General features: G+C 43.7%; 1 protein-coding gene across 1 annotated transcript in view; it reads left to right on the top strand.

The window, feature by feature from the left end:
- The window catches only part of ADAMTS17 (ADAM metallopeptidase with thrombospondin type 1 motif 17), a gene marked incomplete at its 5' end in the record, with an annotated part of 154,974 nt that overhangs the window by 63,350 nt on the left and 79,316 nt on the right, over nt 1-12,308 (top strand). The window lies entirely within an intron of this gene.

The raw sequence follows: 12,308 nt of genomic DNA, 5'->3' as shown, positions 1-12,308 counted from the left end.
CCAAGGAGCACTGGAGCCAGAGGCAATCCCGTGCAGACTTTATTCTCGCAAACTCAGGTATTACTGCACCAGAACTTCCTGAGTAGCTGGGGAGTTGCATTCAGGCAGTGCCTGCCCCAGCTCTATTCTCCTGGGGCCAGAATCCCCTCTTGAAATCTCACAGGAGGATGTGGCTGTTCCAGTATATTGCAGCCTCAGGAGTACTGGGAGGGTCTGCCTGCTGTGTAGACATACCCTGGGGCTGGCCAGAAATGCTGGCAGCAGTCTGTACCCACCCTGGAGTTGCTAATTTTATTTTCTGCCATTTGTGTTGTAAATCTGTTGAGGAATGTCTCTCTCTCCGTGTTCCCAGGCTCCCTTTTCGTGCTCCCCTCCTCCCAGGTTTCATTCTTCTTTCACAGATAATTGCAAGCACATTTTCACAGTTAAGTTGCCCTTCTCTGTAGAACTCCAAAGGACATAATGGAGCACTGCCTATTTCATCAGATGTGCTTGAACATCAGAGTGGTGTGATCTAAGCAAAGCTGTTATTTAATAGCAGCTTCTGGTTCAGAGAAAGAATAGGTATATCCTAACATTTCAGGAGATGCTTCTTCCACTTCTGGTAACACACTGAGGGGTCTGTTTTAGATAAAACAAATTATTATGATGTGCCTTAGTAGCTTGATAATAACTTTCTGAAAACCATGTCCTAAGTTAGTCGAAAGGAAGCAGAGATCAAAGACTGGAGACTTCTGCCAGCATGGATGATTTGACCTGGGGAGGAGGTAGTGGTGGAGCAGCACTCAGCAGAAAGTGTGTTGGCCCACTGTAAGGCAGTACAGGACACCTGAGCAAGTTGAGTCCCAGAAATAGCAGATCCCTGTGGTGTTGACCTTGTCTGGGCAGGTTTTTGCAATGACAGTGGGATCACACAGAGGAAAATTTAAAAAAAAATTTAAGTACAAAAATCACACAGAAAAGTAGAATATTAGGGATGAGAAATGGAGAGGTTTGGTAGTATTGTGCTCTGGATTGGCCTCAGTTTGGCTGTGTTTTTTTAGTTTTATGTAAAGCTGCAAGGTATTTCCAGATGCATTTACTGAACCTGCTAATCCTGGCACAATAGCAGGGTACCTTCCCTCTGTCATGATTATCTGTTTCACCTTTGTACCATCCAAATTTGATAGTTTATTTGCAGTACTGGAATGTAATAACATTGGAACTGGGCGTGGGAATGTTCACGTCCCGTTGCTTTCTGCGCTCTTGTGGCAAACATTAGTTCTGGGCAAGGGTTTCTTGCTGCTTTGTGGAAGATCTCTGTGTAATCCCTAGGGAAGCAACATTCCCTTGCAGTCCCTCTAATTTCTTTGTTTTTGAGCATCTTGTTCAGCTTTACTTAACATAATAAAACTGCAGCAAACAGGCGAACGACAGCCATTTAGAAACACAATTTTTGTTTAATCAATAGCTTTGTAGCTTTGCCAGCTCTGCCTTTCTTTTTGAAGGCTTACTCTGCTGAGTAAGCCAGGGCTGTGTTAAGTAGCTGGGCTGTAATGATTTGGCAAACCTTGCATCTGCTTCCTGCCACGAGGGTTCTGGTTTCATACTCCACTGGTTTTGCTGGCAGCAGCCTGGTGCACCCAGTGACCCAAAACATGGGGACAGTACAAGTCCCCATTGTGCAGCCTCCCACTGCACACCAGCACAGGAAATATTAGGTTTGTAAGTGCCATTTACCAAATAATATTTTGTTTTTATACAAGGGCAGTGATCTAGATGAAATATTTACTTTTCCACTTGCAGTTGGGTTCCAATAGCCTGTAACCCGTGCTGTCTGCCTGGCCTGCTGAGTTCAACAGGTTCCAGGTGAAAATGACTTCCCGAGCTGGGGAAGGTGATAAATCCCAGCCTGTCACTTGGAAAAGCCTTTGGTAGAAAGTCAGCAGCAGCAATGCCAGTGGAAATGTTGTTGCCTCTAAAAATGTGGTTCCCTTTAGCTGTTACGTCAGTGGAAGGCTGTGCTGGGGTGGAACAGGGTTGGCTGCCTCTTGGCCAACAGTTGTGTTGGGAAATAAAATTCAGCAAAAAAGAGTTTACTGGAGAAATGAAGTAAACAGGCCTGCTTTGTTCTCAGTGATCCCTTTCCATTTGCAAAATCCTCCCTACATCAGATGCCAGGCCTGTTTCCATTGCTGGATCCAGCCCAGCAGTAAGTTTGTTGTCTACATCTTTATTTGAACCCCAGTTTCCATAAAAAAGAGCAGATTAGCCCACAGTTTTCTGCTTTTGTTTTTGCTTAGGTAAAACAAATCAAAGCAAAAGGAATCTGATCATAATGATTTGCTTTCAGTTGCTTGAAAAGTTTCCCTCCTGCTGGGCTTTAATTAGCTCTGGGCCTTAAAAATGAATATTTTTCACTGTACCTTCTTTCTGTGCTCCAAAGCCCATTGGGACACTCATCTTATTCACCACATCTTATCCACATTTGGGACAGTTTGACCTCTCAGAAGTTTCTCATGTCCACCCTCTGGTAGCTGTTTCTCACCTGCCAGTGACAGTCCAAATCCTGCCTGGCTCTTCCTGCTCCCTGCTGGGCTGCTTTCCTCCCCACCAGCTGTTTGCCAGCATCAGTCTGGAGACAGCTAATGAAGTGGCAGCTTTCTAATCTAGCTTTTAAATATTCATTTCAATTGCACCAGTAAAACTAGGCTGCAGGATAAAGAAATGCTCCCTAGAAATTAGTTTGTGCTGCTTGGTTCAGGTAGTCTCTGTACTTAGGGAAAGTGTCTTTCCTTCACAGGAAAAACACAGCTTCCTTTCTTCCTCCTGAAAACACAACCAGCAGCACTTTTCAATGGGTGAATTCTTTCCTGTCTGGTTCCTCCTTTATCTTAAGTAAAGCTGCTTGCTGTGTAACGTGGGGTAGATTTAGTCCAAGAACACAGAACTCTTCCCTACTATCCATCATGAGTCACCACGGTCAGAAGTGGTCAGATTTTGATAAAAGTGCAGATTGTCTGCATTTAGTAGCTTTAAAGAAATGCTGCAATCTGGATTTTCCCACAGGAGCATTATAATAATGACTTTGCCATCAGCTTTCCTGCCTGTGTCCACAAGCATCACTTCATTTAAAGTATCACCTCCACTGAGTATTTATTTTATCTCTTTCTCCATTATTTCACTGTTATTGACACATTTCCAGTACTAATTCAGATATGATCCTGAGGGTGTTCTCCAGTCAAAGAAAAAGCCAACTTGTTTGCTTAGGAAAATATATTCATATTTTCTTTTTATACATTAAGTACTACCTTCCATACCTGCAGCTCCTTCTGAGCTGTTTATAGTGTGTGTTGAAGGAGCTTCACCAGGTTTGCCAAATGTGTGATTGCAGGAGCCCCTCTGAGCACAAAGAACAGAACAACATGAGAAAAGCTCATACCCATCTCTAGAAAGGCTGTCACCAGTTAAGTGACACATATCCTGCACCTCTTATCAGCTAGGGACCCTCTAAAACAGTATCTTCTCATGAAAATAACAGACTCTTTTCTTTCTCTGTAATTTGTCTTCACATTAACATGTTCAAGCCAAAGTTACTCAAAGCAAGAGTGTCTTTTCAAGTCACTTTTTACTTTCCTCATGTCATTTCCTTAGACAATATGGAAGCAAACTCGATTAGCACTGAGGTTTGTAGGCAACCAGGCACTCCCACTACCCAAAGAATTTCACTTCAGTATTGGTCTGAACATATCATTGCCAAATTGCTTTGATACCAAGCCATAATTTGCAACATTCCTGTTTGATATCGAGTCTCTCCCTGCTGATAAAATGAGTGAAACTGAGATAACTTGCTGAACTTCTACAATCATTTACAAACAGCCAAGGCCAGGTAGTTCTGCTATTATAAATTATTTTACCAGCTGAACCATTTTGAAAAATCCGAGGAGTTTAGGGAGCTGGTGTATGGGAGTGCCACTATTGGAAACAAAATTTTAGAATTGGATTATTTGTTTCCTGTGCAGCTTTTTTCCTAAAAAAATTCTGGTGGGGTTTCCTCATTTTTGGAAGCAAAAGAGCTCAGAGATTTGTTACTGTCCACTGTAGTCACCTGTTGTGTTGGTGGATCAGTGCAAGAGGGTCACATAAGGATGGATTTCTTCTTGCACTGAATCGGCAAGCCCACAGTGGTTGACAATGTGGACCAAGAGAGAGGATGAAAAATATTTCTGTGAGAAGGACTTGTGCTACTCTGAGAGCCATGAAACTCATACCCACTGCCTTGTCTGGGGACTGCAAAACACTTGATGCTGGTAGAATTTATATATTGCATTTACTTCACACCTTGTCTTTTGATGTTGGCCATCTCCTCCTTCCCACCTCCAGGGATGGAGAATTCATCTCCCAGTGTGGGGCAGGCAGCCAGCATTCCTGACTCCTACAGTGCATTCCCCAGGCTGTCCCACTTCCCCAGCCCTCGCCTGGGGGTGGCTTCCTGATGGGGCAGAGTGTGGGACATCTGGGTTATTCGTGTTGCACATATTTGGCAAATATTCCACTCCATCTCTCCCCTCTCCTTGCTTTGCTTTGAAGGGTGTCTTGTGTTGCACTCTGCATTCAGGTTTGGCACTCGGTCATTTACTGCAGTTGACTGGAGGCTTTCAGTGGTTTTACAGGAGTTTTGGAAAAGTGATTGCACACAGAGCTTCCCCTGGGGTTTCTGACACTCTGAGTGACAGGGCTGTCAGTGCTTACTGAGCTTTTGTCTCGCTTCCCTCGTGGGTGGGAAATCCCACCCAGCTATCCTGGGATTTGGTCTTTTTTCCACCCTACAATTTATATTCCCTTTTCATCTTCTGAGGAAATGCATGTCACATTTTCGGGAGGACTCGTTCTCACCCACTTCAGGCAGTGCTGAAAGCAAACAGCTTGTTACCCTTCAGCTTGTTCCTTCTGCTGTGCCCCGGGGTGCTTTCCAAAAACAAGGAGCTACAGATGGAGCACAGCAGCCTCTGTGCAATGAGCAGTCCTTCTCTGCCCACCACTGGTTCATTCATAGTCTTTGTGCTCCTTCTGCAACACTTCTCTGTGTTCTGAAACCAGATTGAAGCAAGTGAGAAAGAAAGAATTTTGTATGTCCAAGAAGTGGATTTAATCACTTGGAGGGCAAGGAAACAGCTTAGTGCAAACATTTTCATGGAGGCATCCTCAGATAAATTTATTCTTACTTGGGGGTCACAGCTCAGCTGTGATCATGACAAACAGCCAGTGTGAGACCAGTGATTCCTGTAGAGAGTCACTGATCCATGTTGTACAGTGAGTGCTTTTGGATATATTTATATTCAGCTCCTCACCAGGGATTGACTGAAGGAATTAAAGCAACCCTTGACTCCTACTGATGCTCTTGTGTCAGAAATCTGCTGTGTGTTGTTGGCAGGTATGAAACAAGGTGTGAGGGTGTAGAAATGCTCAGCTTGTGGTTGGATGCCTGCATGGAGATGGGATAGTGCTTTAAGGAAGGACGAAAGATTCATGTATGATGCTAAATGGATCTTGAAAAGGAGGGAGTATTGACATCAGAAGGCAGAAGGGTGTTTTCCTGAGGTAATGCTACCTCTCCAATGCTGAGTTTCTGCCAAATTTATTTTTATATGTATTGATCAACTTTAGCATTTTGTAGGACTTTGTATTTGGTGGAGCACTCCTTTTCTGCCCCTGTTGCCTCAGAACCTCCCAGCTCTTAGAAGAAACTGTCAAGCTTTTATCAAGAAAAGATTGATATGCAGGAGCCACATCCTAGAAATCAGAAGCAGTGGGAGGGAGGCTCTTGGAATGGTGGATGATCAGTTGCTTTGCAGCTGGATTCCTTCATCTCACCAAAGATGCATCAGGCAGTGCCTGCCCTGCTGTGAATCGCCCACTCTGTGGAGCAGCAAGGGCTGCTCAGAGAGAATCCCATGAGCAAATGTCTGCTGGAGAAAGGAGTCAATGATGTGAGCATGGGATGCTGCTGGGGAGAGGATCCTAAGATAACTCACCTTGTTCTTCATGGCCTTGATCAGGCTTCAATCAAACCATGTAAAGGTCTGGTGTTTATACCAGTCGGCTTTTGAGTGCAAGGCCACAGTGGGTGTGCCTGCTATGTCACTCATGTGCTGTCTGTCCCTGCCATGTCACTCTCATGTGCTTTCTGTCCTTGCCATGTCACTCTCATGTGCTTTCTGTCCTTGCCATGTCACTCTCATGTGCTCTCTGTCCCTTGCAGCACAAGCTCATATTTTGCTGCCTTCCAGATTCCAAGGCAAAAGAGCTAATTCTTTTTAAATGAAAACCATATCATAAAGGGCTGGATCTGTCATGCAGCTGAATAAACCACAGCTTTCCACACTGTTATTCACCATAGGCGTTCGTGTGTTCTCACTCGCTGTTGTTGACTTCTTGGCTGCTTGATGAGTAGATAACCATATAAAATATCTGGTTACTTCATTATTGGAGAGTGACATAAACTTGGTTATGAAAACAAGAGTCCAGTAGTCATGGCTCCCTTTAAATGTTGACTTTTCTGATTAAAAAAGCCCCAAAAGTACAGCACCCATCCTGAACACCCCTGTTCTAGATAACACTGTGTACACAATGACCAGCCATGGTTACTTCAAATGCTTTAAGTAGGATCCTTCAAATGCTTTAAGTAGGATCATCTTCCTCTCTTCATCACTGCTCCCCAAAGTGTTCCTGGCAGTTTCTGGAATAGTCAAAGCATATCTAAGAAACAGTGTTTACATGTTTGAAAAGAAGAGGGTGAAAAAACCTGCTTTCCATTAAGCCAGTGGCCTCAGTGACCGCTGGTTTTATAGGAAGGTTGCTCAAGATGTTTCCTTGCCTCCTCCCTCAGTGAGAGCTCAGCTCACCTCAGCATTTTCACAGGATTTTTTAGTTTGTCCAAACCTCCCTTGGCCCCCTCTGACATCTCTGGCCGTCTCTGCTTCTCTTAGAGGCATCACCTTCCTGGGTCGCCCTCTGAAGGTTGCTGTCCTCACTTTGCCCTGCAGCTCCTATTACAATTCCAGTTCAAATGAGCACCCCTGCTTCACTCCTTCCTCTGTTAAGCCTTTATTCTCAACTGGATGGAAACCTCATAACTTGCAAGATGATCGGCATTTTATATTGAAATGTTAAACATGTTGAACCAGTTCAGAAGTAGGCATCTTTCCAGTGATGCAGCTTCAATTTCAAATGTTAATAAAAATTCCTAACATTGAACTCAATTTGGGAGTGGACAGCTCTCAGGCTGGATGATGTGGGTTGCTGTCTCCCACTCCTGGTTCAAACCCAGCCCAAGGCAGGAGCTGCTAAGAGCTGTTGATATGCACCCTCTGCTTAGTGACCCGTTTGGATTTGAGTTTCATGGCCATGTTTAATGTTCTCAGCTGCCAGCCACACATCCTGTATAACCTCCTTCCATAGCAGCATCTTTCTTTGGGCTTGACATTGGATGCACTGCAGAGATGGGATTCCCTTCTCAAACTTTCACTGAGACCTGATAGGACGTGGGAAGGGGAGGAATTTTGTCCTTCATACAGAAAAACAGATGTCATTTGTGCATGTCTAAATAGCTGTCCCACTGTCATCCTGCCCACTCTGACGTGCCAGAGCAGGTAAATTGAAGCTCCCCTTCTCCCTTACCTCTCCCACTCTGCAAGGATGTTGTTCAGTCTGCCCTCCTTTTGCATTTATTTTTCTCCAGTGGGCTTTAGAAAGAAATCTTGTGCTTAGTCCTGGCTCTGCATTTAAAGCTGGATTACTCGTGGGTGAGTCATGGCAAGCTGGGTCACAGGGAATAACTTCTCACATATTCTCTTCTGGGAAGGTCAGTGGTGACATGCAAGGCTGGTTGGTACTGCCTAGCTCATAGCAATGTTCCCTTGCAGAAACAAAGCCTTTAGGAGAAAATCTGCAGGGTAAGGCATGTTACAGGTAGAGAAAACATGCTGCCCAGCAATCAAGTATCAGCCAAAAATTAAAAACCTTAGTGGTCCCACTGAACTTTTCACTCGGAGCATGACATATCTCTGCCTTCTCCTGTCCCCCCTGTATTTGGGATACAGCTGTAATGGGCTCTTTACTCAATTCTCTGAGGCCATATTGCTCTGCAGGGCTGGCCCCAAGGAGCTCTTCCTATTTAATGTGTTGCTGAGCTTGCACAGTTACAGCTCTTTGTGAGTTGGTTCTTTGGAAAAGCTCCTTTGGATTTCTGTCTGTGGCAGTGAGAGACAGCTCGCTGTCCTCATTTCCTTCTTGGCAGCTGGGCATCCTCCCTGCCCTTTGGAGAAGTGGTGGCTGAGGTAAGTGCAGTTGTGTGAAGAGCAATCAATTGTTTTTCATGCATGTTTAATAAATAGCTGGGGTGACAGCCAGGACACCTTGGGTAGCCTTGATAGCCATGAGTTTCTAAAGTGATCCAGTGTTTGACTCATGCTGAGTTATTTGCAGGCACATGGAATGGTTTGCTTTCAGAGGTGGTATTACTTCATGGCATTTCCAAATCTGTGTGTCTTTTTTTCAGGCTTCCCTTTTTCATTCTTTTTTTCAGTTGCTACCCTTTTTCTGAAGAAAAGTGCTGCTGCTGCTGCTGCTGCTGGTATTTTCTATCAAACTTGCCTTTTGTCCCAACTTCATGTCTCTCCCTGCTAAGGGAGAGTGAATGATAACAGTCCTGGGGATTTGTCCGGTGGTCTCTTACCAGCCAGAGCTGCAGCTGTTGAAAAGATTTTTCAAACATCTCCTAAAATCAGTTTCTTGCAGCCCTTGGCATTATCCTCTAACTCAGATTTGGGTTTTTTATTGAGGGTCATAGTGGTTCTGGAGAAGATTTGTGTACATGACCTCAAGACTGTTGAGGTGCAACAGTGCATTGGATGCAGTAGGAGGCTTTCCACAGGCTTTGATGCACTTTGGCTCAGGCTTGTGAAGAAAAACAGGAAACACTGGAAAACACACCAAGGGTAAACAGAGCAGTTTAGTTACATTAACTGTCTAGAGGAGAAACTCCACGAATGACCCAAACAAACAAAGCAAGTGCATTCGTTCAGCATTGCTGTGGGAAAACACAGGGCTGATAATTGAGTTTAGCTTAAAAGAATTACACAAGAAATTGGCCAGCTCAGGCTCAGAGTGTAATTCTGGCATCCTGACCCAGTTCTGATTGCTGCACAGGCTTCGGGGAGGCCAGAGCTCCAAGAGACTGCATGCTATTTTTTATTCATAGCAGTGCTACTTTAAAGCCTTGCTCTCCAAAAAAACTGCATCAAAGAGATCTGTTGTTGCTGCCTCCCTGTGACTCCTGATCAGATTTGCCTTGCTGTGATTATGTTAACAGTCAGGGCTCACACTGGTCAGTCAGCTTGTTTCTGGCCTCACACATGATGTGCCACAGTAAATGTGCTGCAGGACTTCTCCAGTGAGGCCGTGGTGTCTTTGACTTGTAAGCAATGCATTATTTATATTAGGAAAGAAGCTGGAGTGTGAAACCAGAGTCCCAGGGTGCCTACTCTGAGTAAACATTGAATGAATGGAGTTGAAGAGCTGACAGTCTGAGCTGTCCTTGCTTGCCTTTGTGGAATTTCATTGTCTTTAGGAAGAGAATGTGGTGAACTGAAAGGCTGAAGTTTCCAGTGGGACTGGGATGGAGGAGTGACTGTGGTGGTAACAGCACAAGGGGAAGCTGAGTCCTGCTCATCCATAATGGCTCTGCTGGCTTTGTAAAGGGTAATAGGCAGCATCTGTTTGTGGCTTCTGATAAAATGGACATTTATGTCTCAGGGAGCACACAGGGCAGTGGGTTTTCAGGGCAGTGGGTTTTCAGGGCAGTGCAGTGTCATTTTGACATTGTGACTTCTTGTCTTATCAACTCTTTGTTCAAGATCAGTTCATGTAAGAATAGAACTTCCCAAGGCAGTATATTTCAAGAGACTGATTACCTGCTTCTAATTCTATGTGAATTCTGAATAGCAGGTAAGATTAGATGGTCACAAATGAAATGTAAACTATTGATTCAGTTTGTGCTGGTGTTTAGTACAAACACACACTGCTCCGTCCTATTGTTTTTCTGTTTAAAGGAGGGGGACTGTTTATTAGTGAAAAGAATCAGCATGGCATTGCATTTACTGTGTGTTTAGGAGAACCTGGTGCCTTTGATGTAGCTGGAGACCCTTGAACTTCAGGAAAGAATGTGTTAGCATGCGAGGGTATGCCTTAGTCCTGCAGGTCATTTAATCATTTTCTCAAGTGAGTCATTGTAAGGTAAAGTAGATGCTGAGGAAAGTTCTGCATTGCCAATTAAAACAGGCTCCAAAGGTGTTGCTGGTTTCATTCTACCAGAAACTCATCACTGAGAGGCCAGGAGGGGTTGCCTGTGTACCTTGAGGCCAGATCCCAAGCAAATATAAACTGGCAAAGCTCTTTTCCTTTATACCAATAAAGGTATTCCTTTCAGGCTCAATTCCTTTATGCTTGTGACTTTTAAAAGAATTTCTGTTAAGAAAACAGGAATGATTCAGAAATGGGTAGATTTTCACACATGTAAGAATTGAATGAATTTCAGAAGAAGCCTGTAAATAACTTGAGATGTGAGTTCTGATTCATTCATTATAGAGAACAAATTTTATCTGCCTCAAACCCCCTGCAAAATAAAGCTGAGTAAAGACTGGCAGCCTCAGCATTTGTCCTAGGCGAGACATCTTCCATGAGATCAGGTTTAAAATAAAGTTAAGGACAGGAATGTACTAATTAGTAAATGCTACTCTTGTTTTTTGCCAACAAAACCTCACTTTCGACATATTTGACAAAAAATAATTGAAGCTAATCAGAAAGCTAAAGCATTTCTTATATTAACAACTCTAGACTAAACACTAGTCTTTTCTGGAAGGGATAAAATCAGGGATCCTAAAGCACTTGCAAAGTCAGGAAGACAATTTGTTTTCAGTCTTTTGAGATGGAACGCCTGATGTGGCAACCAGGGGACCATTCAGGAAGCTGCCAGAACAGGAGGGCTGCCAGATCCCATCCCACAGAAACAGAGTAGTAACCCAGAAAGGACCCAGCTTTGAGTGTCAGCACTGTGGCAGTGACAAGGCAGACAAGTTGCAAGAAACCTTGGAAACCTGCCTGGTTTCCCTTAGAAAAGTTATCAGGATTGCTGCATGCCCACGAGCATTCAAACTGGCATTTTGGGGCAAACTTTGTTCTGGAAGATTCCTGAGAAGCTCACATCCCTTGCTTCATGGTGCTGAGCCCTTCATTTCCTGACTTTTAGGAACACAATCTTTAGATGGGCTTATTTGCATTGGAGGGATACTGCTGAAACTTTCATCCTAGCATGTGAGGAGTTTTCTCTGTGTAGAAACAACATGGGTAAAATATTTGGAGTGAAACCCAGGCTCCATTGAAGTCAGTGGCAAAACTCCCATTCCCTTCAGTGGAGCAGGAATTTCACTCTTTACTGTTCTGAAGTTAGAGTTACTAATAGACTGTTAGATTATTCCTGCGTACATCAAACAAAATGTGCTTGATGTTAATGTTTCTGCAATGTTCAAAAACCACAAAGGTTTAAAAACAAGAATAACTATGAACTTCTGAGTCTAAAAATTATATTGAATGTAGTTTTGCTAGAAATAATAATAATGTCCCTGGAGATAAACCTAAAATAATAGACTCTACCATATAATCTTCACTGTAAGCTAAAAATAGCAGAGATGGTGGTTCAATCTAAGCCATAATTATCAAAGTGCTGAAGTGGGTTTTGGTTCATTGCTACTAGAAATGGATGTCGTGTTTGGGCTCTGAACAGTCGAGTCCCACGACTGGGGAGGAGCAAAGCCAAGAGCACAGTCAGAAAGCAAACAGGAGCCTCAGATTTGTAGGGAAATAACATGGATTAAACAGTGCATATTTAAAGGGACTGCTGCTGGCTAGATCCAGGCAACCAGCTGGAGATCCAGTGAGTTCTGTATTTTCAGCCCCAAATTGGTGATCTTTTGCTAGAAGATGACACTGGTCATAGAAGGCACCTTTCTTCTGAAAGTCATTTTCCATTTCACTTTGGAATTGAAGGAGGAATGTTACTGTTTCAAAGAGTTATTACTCTGTATGATTCTGAAAAAGGGTTTTAATGTTCATTTTGAAGTAGGATGGAAAATCTTTAACTCACTTTCTCTGCCAGGCAGGTTGTTGTGATGGGCTGAGTGTAGGACTGAGTGTAGCAGGTGACCTTGGTCACACCTTTTTACCTGTTCACAAAGTTTTACCTGCAGCAGAGGAGTATCACCTTCCTGTAG

This window comes from Fringilla coelebs (assembly GCF_963513975.1).
Source record: "Fringilla coelebs genome assembly, chromosome: 12".
Classification (NCBI taxonomy): domain Eukaryota; kingdom Metazoa; phylum Chordata; class Aves; order Passeriformes; family Fringillidae; genus Fringilla; species Fringilla coelebs.
This window is presented reverse-complemented; position numbering and strand designations above follow the sequence as displayed.